Below are 10,091 nucleotides of genomic sequence, written 5' to 3'. Positions count from 1 at the left end.
CCCCCCCCCGTGCACACACACACACACACACAAACAGGCACACAAAACAGTAGGTGGTAGAATTTCTTTTTCCCAGCTCCCCCCCCCCAACAAAACACAGCCATACAACAGTGCCTGGACAACAATCCACACCGGTGGAGGCTTCACCAGGCAAGGAAAAAAACGGAGGCGAGGCGAAAAAAGTTAAAATCTGTTACACGCCCAGCCCTGATCCTTGTCGACACGTGCATTTTCATATGCAGAGGTCGGAGAACAGAGCTTGCCCTGTTGATAACCCCCTCCCCCAAGAGACTGGGGACTGCAAAAAAAAAATGGTTATGGCTTCGTAAGTTTTAAAGTGGGACAGAATTCCAGTTTGGTGTCGTGATTAAGTGCGCCGACTCTAATCTGGGAGAACCAGGTTTGATTCCCTACTCCTCCACTTGCACCTGGCTGGATGACCTTGGGCAAGCCTTAGTTCTCATAAGAGCTGTTCTTGAAAAAGAGCAGTTTCGGTCAAGAGCTCTCTGAGCCCCACCCACCTCACAGGGTGTCTGTTGTGGGGAGGGGAAGGGAAAGGAGTTTGTAAGCCGCTCTGAGACACCTTTGGGTAGTGAAGGGCAGGGTATAAATCCAATCTCTTCTCTTCCTCTTCTTCTGCAGAAGTGTTCTGTGAAATCCAGAACCTCACATATGATCTCACCCACCGAACTGGGCCCAAGAGACTCTAACCGGTATGAGTTTGGCTTGCACCCCGATTAACAAATGGTGCAACTTCTGATTGGAGGAGTGGGGAATCAAACCCGGTTCTCCCAGATTAGAGTCCCCACATTTAACCACGACACCAAACTGGCGAAGAGTGGTATATAAATAGGCTACATAAATACGGTGATTGGCATACAAGACCAGCTGTGACAGACAGTGAGCACAAGAAGATCACAGGAATACATGAACAACTTGGCCGGATCAGTCCAAAGGGCCACCAAGCCAAGAATCCAGTTTCCATTACTGGCCAGCCACATGTGGCTAACAGCTCACCTTTGTTGTTCACTCCACGCAAGAGACATTCAGAGGTAGACTGCTCCTGAACACGGAAGCGCCATTCAGTTATCTGGGCTAATATTCATCGATCGACCAATTCATTGAAACGGAGAATTCCAACCTGTCTCTCATTTAAAGATATTTGTGTCCCTACAGGTTCAGCCAAAGTTAGTACTTGTCAGCAGTGTTCCCTCTAAGCTGAGTTAGTATGAGCTGGCTCATAGTTTTTTAGCCTCCGACTCACACAATTTCCTCTTTGTTCAGGAAGGAGGGCTCCAGAGCAAACTGATTTATGCAGTAGCCAAATCGTTCGCTCACAACTTTAATGCCAGTAGCTCCCAAAGTAGAATTTTTGCTCACAAGACTCCACAGCTTAGAGGGAGCATTTCTTGTCAGTTGTGTCTTGACTGCGCTTTACACACAAACACACCCACACCTTGTGGTGGGGAATTCCATAAGTTAAACATTTAAAGGGGGTGAAGGAGAATCCCGTTCACTTGCCAAGCAACGGGTCACTTGACAAGCAACGGGTCACCAGTTTGGTGTAGTGGTTAAAGTGCGTGGACTCTAATCTGGGAGAACCGGGTTTGATTCCCCACTCCTCCACTTGCAGCTGCTGGGTGACCTTGGGCAAGCCATAGTTCTTGGGCAAGCTGTCCTTGAAAAAGAGCAGTTCCTGTCAGAGCTCTCTCAGCCCCACCTACCTCACAGGGTGTCTGTTGTGGGGAGGGGAAGGGAAAGGAGTTTGTAAGCCGCTCTGAGACTCCCTTGGGTAGTGAAGGGCGGGGTATAAATCCAATCTCCTCCTCCTCCACCACCACCCTACGCAGAGGGCTCCAGCTATGAACATCTAGGTCTGGACCAGTCCTAAAGACTCTTCTCAATGCTGAAAAACCAACAGTATCCCTGTGGATATCTTCACCGGGTTGGGGGAAGTTGGCCTGAAGAGTGGATGGAATGGAACATCCTACCTCCCGAGGCAGACTGTTCCACTGCTCAACCACTCTGACAGTTAGGAAGTTTCTCCTGATATTTAGCTGGTATTGACTCCCTTGTAATTTCCACCCATTAGATCTAGTCTTGCAATCCGGAGCAAGAGAGAATAGATCCGCTTCATCTTTTACATGACAGCCCTTCAGATACTTGAAGACTGCAATCTCTGCGTCTGTATTTATGTGGTCTGCTCGTGAGCAAGCAGCTGCAGAAAGGTGGCCTACAGCTCAGCTTGAACCTCCCTGAACAAGAGGGTGCAATCGCCTGTACCAGTGGAAGAAGCAAGATTCCTACCTGTCCCGTGAGGTTCACGTGCTGCTCATTCTTTGGGACTGGCCAAGTCCCTGTTCCCCCACCATTGATTCTGAGACAATCGCAGCACTCTCCATGCTGCTCTGCAAGGAGCAACGAAAGGGTTGACAGCCCCAGACTGGGAAATTCATGGAGATTTGGAAGTAGAGTCTGGAAAGGGAGCTCAACGGGGTATAGTGCCATAGAGTCCACCCTCCAAAGCAGCCATTTTCTCCAGGGGAACTGATCTCTGTAATCTGGGAATCAGTTGGAATTCTGGGTGATCCCCAGGTACCACCTGGAGGTTGGCAAGCTTAAGGAGAGCACCTGATGAAAAGGGCCCTTATAGCCAATGCTGTCTGTTCGGGAGGATGGGAAAAGCCTCTCTAGCCAATCTTTTCTGCTCTGGAGGAGAGAAAGAGTTGCTCTCTGCAAGCTGGATCACTCAATACCTGTCCTTTTCCCCCCAGCTTCAATCACTTATTTCAGGAAATCAGGAAATCACTTATTTCAGGATACCCTAACCTTTTGTTTTCATGGACAGTTTTCTGCAATAGTAAATCCAGACCCAGGGAGGAGTGTTTTCCAGGACATTGGTCGAGGCAGCGGACGTCTTTATATGGCCTCCCTGAAGTGGTTCATAGAATCATAGAATGTTAGAGTTGGAAGGGACCTTGCAGGTCATCTAGTCCCACCCCTGAACTCTGCAGGAGCAGAGCTGAAAGATAGCCCTACATACCTACAACATACCCGAAAGATGGTCGTCCAGTCTCCGCTTGAAAACGTCCAGCTTGAAAACGTCCACCACCTCCCGAGGCAGACTGTTCCACTGTTCAACCACTCTGACAGTTAGGAAGTTTCTCCTGATATTTAGCCGGTATCGACTGGACACTGGACTCCAGGTGAGGCCTGACCACAGCAGAATAGAGCGGAACGACCACCTCCCGTGATCTGGACACAGTGCTTCTGTTCATGCATCCTAAGATTGTCACCTATCCGTCTATTAACCCAAATAATATGCTAAAGCACCGTACAACCAGTGACTGTCAGAAGTGTGATTGAGTTTTCGTGTTTATTATTGTTTGAATTCCCAACTCGTTTAATCTTAATTGTATTCATTGTACTGTTTTTATGACGTCACCCGCCCTGAGCCCGCTTATGGGGTGGGCGGGCTATAAATACAAATACATAAAATAAATAATAAAATTAATTATTCCCAGAATCCGCTTTGGAGCACAAGGCCAGAAGGACAGATCCCAGATCTGGGCAATCCAGAGGCCATCAAGCGACAGCTGACGTCCGGCAACCCTGCAGAGTTTTCAAAGCAGCAGACGAGCAGAGGTGGTCTGCCCTTGCCTGCCTTTGCACCGCAGCCCCAAACGTCCTTGGTGGTTCCGCGTCGAAGTCCTGGCCAGGGCCGACCCTGCCTAGCTTCTGAGGTCTGAGGAGATGGGGCTAGCCGGGGCCATCCAGGTCAGGGAGATGCTGCCATATATCCCCCTCCCAGGGGTCATTTCGCAGAAAAAGAGGGGCAGGGGCTCATGAGCATAACTTATTTGCATAGGCCACACCCCCTGACATCACCGGAAGTGTGTCAGAAGGCCACACCCACCACTCCGGCTCCACTGGACTGTTTTAGATTGCCAGCTATTTGGGGGGGATATGCAGATCTGTCCTCACAGAGGAGGGAGAGCTTGTACTTGAATAAAACTTGGTCTCAAGGGTGCCACTGGACTGTTTTGGATTGCTAGCTTTGGGGGTGGGGAGAACATGCAGATCTGCTCTCACAGAGGAGGGAGAGCTTGTACCTGAAAAAAACTTGGTCTCAAAGGTGCTACTGGACTGTTTTGGATTGCTAGCTATTGGGGGGGGGAGGGGGGAACGTGCAGATCTGTCCTTGCAGAGGAGGGAGAGCTTGTACCTGAATAAAACTTGGTCTTAAAAGTGCCACTGGACTGTTTTGGACCGGGGGCGGGGCGGGGGGGAGCTCTGCAACTTACCTGGCTGCTTCTTCCTCTGACTGAGGGCTGCTGGGAGCAGCGGGTGGGGCTTGTTGCATGTGCCCTCCCCCTGGGCTCTTTACTGTCGGAGCTCCGCTCCTGTGCGCTCCTGCAGGAAATTACCCCTGCCCCCTCCCAATCCACAGAAGCTGATGCTGCATGCCTCTGCTCCCTTCTGAAGCTCATAGCCCCAAAACCTTGGGGGGGGGAGGGTATTTTTGCAATTGTGTGTCTCTGTGCGTGTGTGCCCGTGCTTGGAAGTCACGGCGGCCTCTGGCGATTCCTACTGGGGCTCGGAGGACATTCAGAGAAGAGGCTTGATATTACCTGCTTCTGTGTCCCGGCCCTGATATTCCTCGGAGGTCTCCCTTCCAAGTCCTTGACAGGGTCGGCCCTGCTTAGCTTCCGAGGTCTGACGAGATCGGGCTGGCCTGGGCTGCCCAGGTCAGGGCATACCCCCGAAAACCTTGTTGGTCTCTAAGGCGCTTCTGGACTTGAATCTAGCACCTCTGTGTCACTTTGTCCAAATTATCCGGTGACAGGCAGAGGATCTGAACAGATGTCTGTCTGCTGTGGCTAAATGGCTCAGGGTGAACACGCCGAAGCTAAATCCTGACCAGGAAGAGGTAAAGCTGACTGGGGAGACTGAAACCTGGGAGGGCATTGCGCTTCCCACCTTCAGTGGAGTTCAGCTGACACTTGCTGACCCCTTAAGTGCCTTGGGGTTGTCCTGGATCCAGCTGTCTTGTAGTTTAAGTGGATGCAGCTGCAAAAAAAAAGAGAGAGAGAGAAGGCATTCTTTCAGCCTCACTTAGCTCAGAAGATGGTCTCCCACCTCAGGTTGGCTGATCTGGCGACATGGAGGCTAGACTACTGTGATACAGTCTACATGGGTCTGCCCTTAAAGACAACTTGGAAACTCCATCTGGTTCAGAATGCGATATGCCAGCTGCTGTCAGGTGCCAAGTGGAACGAGCCATGCCCATTCTGCAGACACTCCATTGGCTACAGATCTGTTACCATGTTTGGTTCAAGGTGCGGGTTATCACTTATGACGACCTCTCCTGCTGTGCCCCACCAACACTGCTTCACGCGTTTGAGCATAACCGTGTGCAGGCGCCACCCCACCAAACAGGTGAAATCGGCTGACACACACAAATTCTCTGCCGTGGCTCTCACCTGCCTGAGTTGATCAGGAAGGCCCATGCGCCTATCAATTCACAAAATGGGCAAAACAAAAATGTTCAGGAGGGCGTTTTTACAAAGGGTTAGGAACTGAAGGATTATTTGGGTAAGCAGAGTGCTCAAGGCACATAACGCAGCAGAGCCTTTCTATGGGGGGGGGGGGCTGACAGAAAACTAAACTAGTATGTCCCTTCAGGTCCAAGCACTCCCTCCTCTGTGAGGGCAGATCTGTGCATTCCCCCCCCCACAGATAGCAATCCAAAACAGTCCAGTGGCACCTTTAAGGTTTATTCAGGTACAAGCTCTCCCTCCTCTGTGAGGACAGACCTGCATGTTCCCCCCACCCCCAATAGCTAGCAATCCAAAAGAGTCCAGTGGAGCCTGAGCGGTGGGTGTTGCCTTCTGACACACTTCCGGTGATGTCAGGGTGTGTGGCATATGCAAATAAGTTATTCTAATGAATTATGCTAATGAGCTCCTGAACCTCTTTTTCTATGAAATGACCCCTGGATAGGATAAAGGAGAGATAGGATTCTGATCTAGTCTAAGTAGCTAGGATGGATGGGGATTCAGTAAGCATGTCTTGCCCTCATGGTGCCAAGATGGAGAAAGGCAGGAAAGTGTGGAGAGAAGGTGTCAGGCTGGAAGGAAGATTCCCCGAGAGTAGCAATCTACACTTCAAAGGGATGGCATCAGAGCAGTACAAAGGAAAGGAAGATCAGGGCCCTGGCCTCTCTATGACTCTCTATAGTCCCCCTCTGAAGTCTGAGGCTAAGTGACAGCCCAAAGTCCTTCACTTCCAAAAGGAACTGCATGGGGGGTTGGTCACTTCTGAAAGGGACAATAGTCTAGTCTTGTAGAGATGTGCACCTGGGGAAAAAAGGTAATTTTCGGATTTGGATTTCGGGAAGGGCAAAAATAATGGTATTCTGGGTTATTAAGATCCCCCAATACCGTTTCGGTATTTGGATTTGGTTGTTATCACAATTCCAAAAATTTTCAGTTCCACTATTCTCCATGGGGAATTCTCGGGGCTGGACTGGCTGTTTTCCAAACAAAATTGCAGGGAACCTAGTCCTGCCTGTACACTAAAGACACCCCCCACACACCGGTTTCCAAGTGGATTGGGTTAAGGAGTCCCTGAACAAAGTGTCCCTGAAGAAAATATCCCCAGCCATCCTACATGACTCCATTGGTTCCTAAGGTGAAAAAAATCCCCTGCTTTCTTCAGGGCAAATAAACAAATAGCCAAACACACAAGCGCAATCAACCACTGGCCAAAAGCTTCCCAATGCAAACAGAACTAACAAGCCCAACAGAACCAGTGTCAAACTAGAGAATCCCAGCAGAACCACGGCCCACGGCCCAACACAGCAAATGTCAAGCCTGAGAATCCAAGCCAAAACAACCAAGTGACACTGTTACACTCCCAACAAGAATCAACGTCAAACCAGAGGATCCCAGTAGAGCCCCAGGCCAATGTGGTGACCCCAACTGAACCACTGTCGGAGCAGAGAATCCCAGGCAAGCAACTCAGGCAACAGACACGGCTGTAAGAACCAATGTCAGACCAGAGAACCAAGCCAAACCAACCCACTAAGCCAATACCAAGACCAGGCAAGAAGACACTGAGACAGACATATTGTAAAACCGAAGAAAAACAGTCCTGGGCCACGGTCACATGGAGAATTTGCAGAGCGAAAGGCACAAATGTCAGGTGGATTTTGGGGGCACGATCACACCACAACATCTGGGAAGCTTAGCGCACCCGTGGCCAACCCGTGGCGTCCCACCAAAGATGCAGAGTTAAAAAGTACCAAGGAAAGTGCACTAGTACCCGGAAAACGCAGGTGGGCATCTGATCGCAGGAGCACTAGTATCCCGTAGTGTCCGGCGCCCATCCACATCCCGTCGCAAACCAGATGTTTTTCGTAAGCGCATGCGCACAAACACGAAACTGGAGGCAGTGCTGCTCCACGAAACTGTGCATGCGCACAAATGCGAAATGCTTGTGTGATCACGCTGTGCCACTTCTTTGCCACGCTGCAGCATCGCCGTGTGATCGCCAATTAGCAGCCTAAGCACGGAGACTCGGGAGACCGTGTGATCGGGCTACCGCACTTTATTTTGCTCTGGGGCGAACAGTCACGCCTCCCCCCCCCCACGTTATCTGGCCCATGTGACCAGGGCCCTGGTAGACATAAAATATTGGCCCCAAATATTTCTGTATATTTACAAATATTTCCAGAATTTTTTGGTTGCCACAAGAGTCAGACTTATGACACAGAGGCAAGCAATGACAAACTGCCTCTGAATGTCTTTTGTATTGAAAACACTATGGGGTATCCATAAAAGGTAAAGGTAAAGGTTCCCTTGCTCGAAAGCCAGTTGAGTCCGACTCTAGGGTTGCGGTGCTCATCTCTGTTTCAAAGCCGAAGAGCCAGCGCTGTCCGAAGACCTTTCCGTGGTCATGTGGCCGGCATGACTAAACACCAAGGCGCACGGAACGCTGTTACTTCCACAGCCTGCAGTTCAGCATCTTAACCACTTGAGCCACCACAGCTCCAGGGGTATCCATAAGGTGGCTGCAATTTGACGGCACTATCCACCACCACAAGTAAACCCCAAACATTTTAACCTGTCCTTACGATAGTCCCTTTAATGAAATATTTCTATTCTATCTCCATAACTAGAAGAAGAGATTGGATTTATACCCCACCCTTCACTATAGAGATCAGGTTCCCTGAAGAAAATGGATGAGAAGGAGAAGGAGGGGACTGGATTGACAGCCTGCCCTTCACTACCCGAAGGAGTCTCAGAGTGGCTTACAAACTCCAAATTGCCGGCTCACAACTTTAATGCCAGTAGCTCACAAAGTAGAATTTTTGCTCACAGGACTCCACAGCTTGGAGGGAGCATTGTTCTACAGTATTATGGTACCAAGCTATGGGAAATATTCTTTTCTTGCAAGAATGAATTTGCTTCCACTTGCTGTCTTACATGGACAATTTACAGGCCAAGAAAGGGGATCTAGAGTTTGTACCTGTGACAGGTCTTCGGTAGAAACGGTTGAACATTTCTTCTGTTTCTTTGTAAGCTGTTCGGATCTGAGAAGAAAATTTCTGGATCCTCATCTGAAAAAGAAGCCTGTTCGCTCTTCTAACTATCGTTTAATGACTCTGTTCGCAGACCTGGATTTTGGTATCGGGTTCCATGTGTGTAAATTTATAGTTGCTGCAATTAAACATTGTTTGTTTCTAATGAATATTGAACAGCAATAACTTTTTTTTTGTCTTCTTCTGGTCAAACAGCCCATGGGCTTTAAAACCTAGATGGGAAAAGATGGAATCACGTTTATGGCTCACAAAGAGGCCTCCCTTCTCTCCAAAGAGGGGGATTTTGTCACGTACGGGATGTTGTGGAGACACAGGCAGCCAGCTCCCCTCATCTCCCTCTGTGCTAGACACATTTGGGCAAAAGGTATGCAACCCGAAGTGTCAGACCCCCCCCCCCAGTCCTCCGTTTCTCCTGCATGTGCACACACTGTGTGTTCGGAGTCTCGCTGTGGAAGGAGAACAGGATGCCCTGGGATCTGGCTGCTCCTTTCCACCACATCCATCCCAGGACTAGGATCTATTAGTGCAGCTTTCTACAAATAAACATTCCAGGACTCCTGCACTGTCCAGAAATTCTCCTCTTTCAGATTTCTCCTGCGATGTCGGCGTTCAAAGCCAAGGAACTGAGGAGCGAGGCACTTTCCATTAAAAAAATCACCAAGCCTGAATGGCCTGCCTTCGTGAGCATCTGCGGTTGGCCAGGGGGTTCCCTCTAGAGATGTAAAATTTCTGGAAATTTTGAAGCTCGGGGAAAAAACCGTCCCCCCCCCCATTTTTTCCGGGGGGAAATGGCAGTTTTCGGAAAAATTGGGAGAAAATGCCATATTAGCACTTCTTTTTTCTTTTCCAGATTGAAAGTCATTCTGTTACTTTAGGAACATAAAATATGACTATGGAGATTTTTACTTGGCATGAAATTATCACAACTAGCATATTAAAATATAGCGTATCCAAACAATTATTACAAACAGAATACCCACCCACATGCAAAAATAAAACTGAACCCTTTTTCTTTTCTGGTGACAACAGCACCTCCTAAAGGAAGAAATGCATCTTCTTCTTGGATTGGAGAGTTCAGTTGGTAACCTTGGACTTGCTTGTCCTCAGTGCACAGAAATTAGATCAATCTGATACCATAGATATTTTTTAGAAATGATTTGGAAAATATTTGAACACCTTATCTTAAAATATTTTATTCATCATGTTATTCATCATGTTATTCATCTTAAAATATTTTATTCATAAAACGTTCCATAATTTTTCTTTTTTTTCTTTTTTCAATTTTTCCAATTGTTTTGGGGGGAAAAAAAAAGGCTTCAGTAAAAAAATGGGGGGGAATGGTTTTCCCCCCAAATTTTTCCATCCCCCCCCCCCGGGCCTTCACATCTCTAGTTCCACGTGCTGTCCACTTCCAATTTACGGTGACCCTATGAATTAACGTCCTCCGTAACATCCTTTCGTTAATGGCCTTGCTCAGGTCTTGCAA

This window comes from Gekko japonicus, unplaced genomic scaffold (assembly GCF_001447785.1).
Source record: "Gekko japonicus isolate JY-2015 unplaced genomic scaffold, Gekko_japonicus_V1.1 scaffold914, whole genome shotgun sequence".
In the NCBI taxonomy this organism is placed as follows: domain Eukaryota; kingdom Metazoa; phylum Chordata; class Lepidosauria; order Squamata; family Gekkonidae; genus Gekko; species Gekko japonicus.
Note: the sequence above shows the minus strand (reverse complement) of the source record.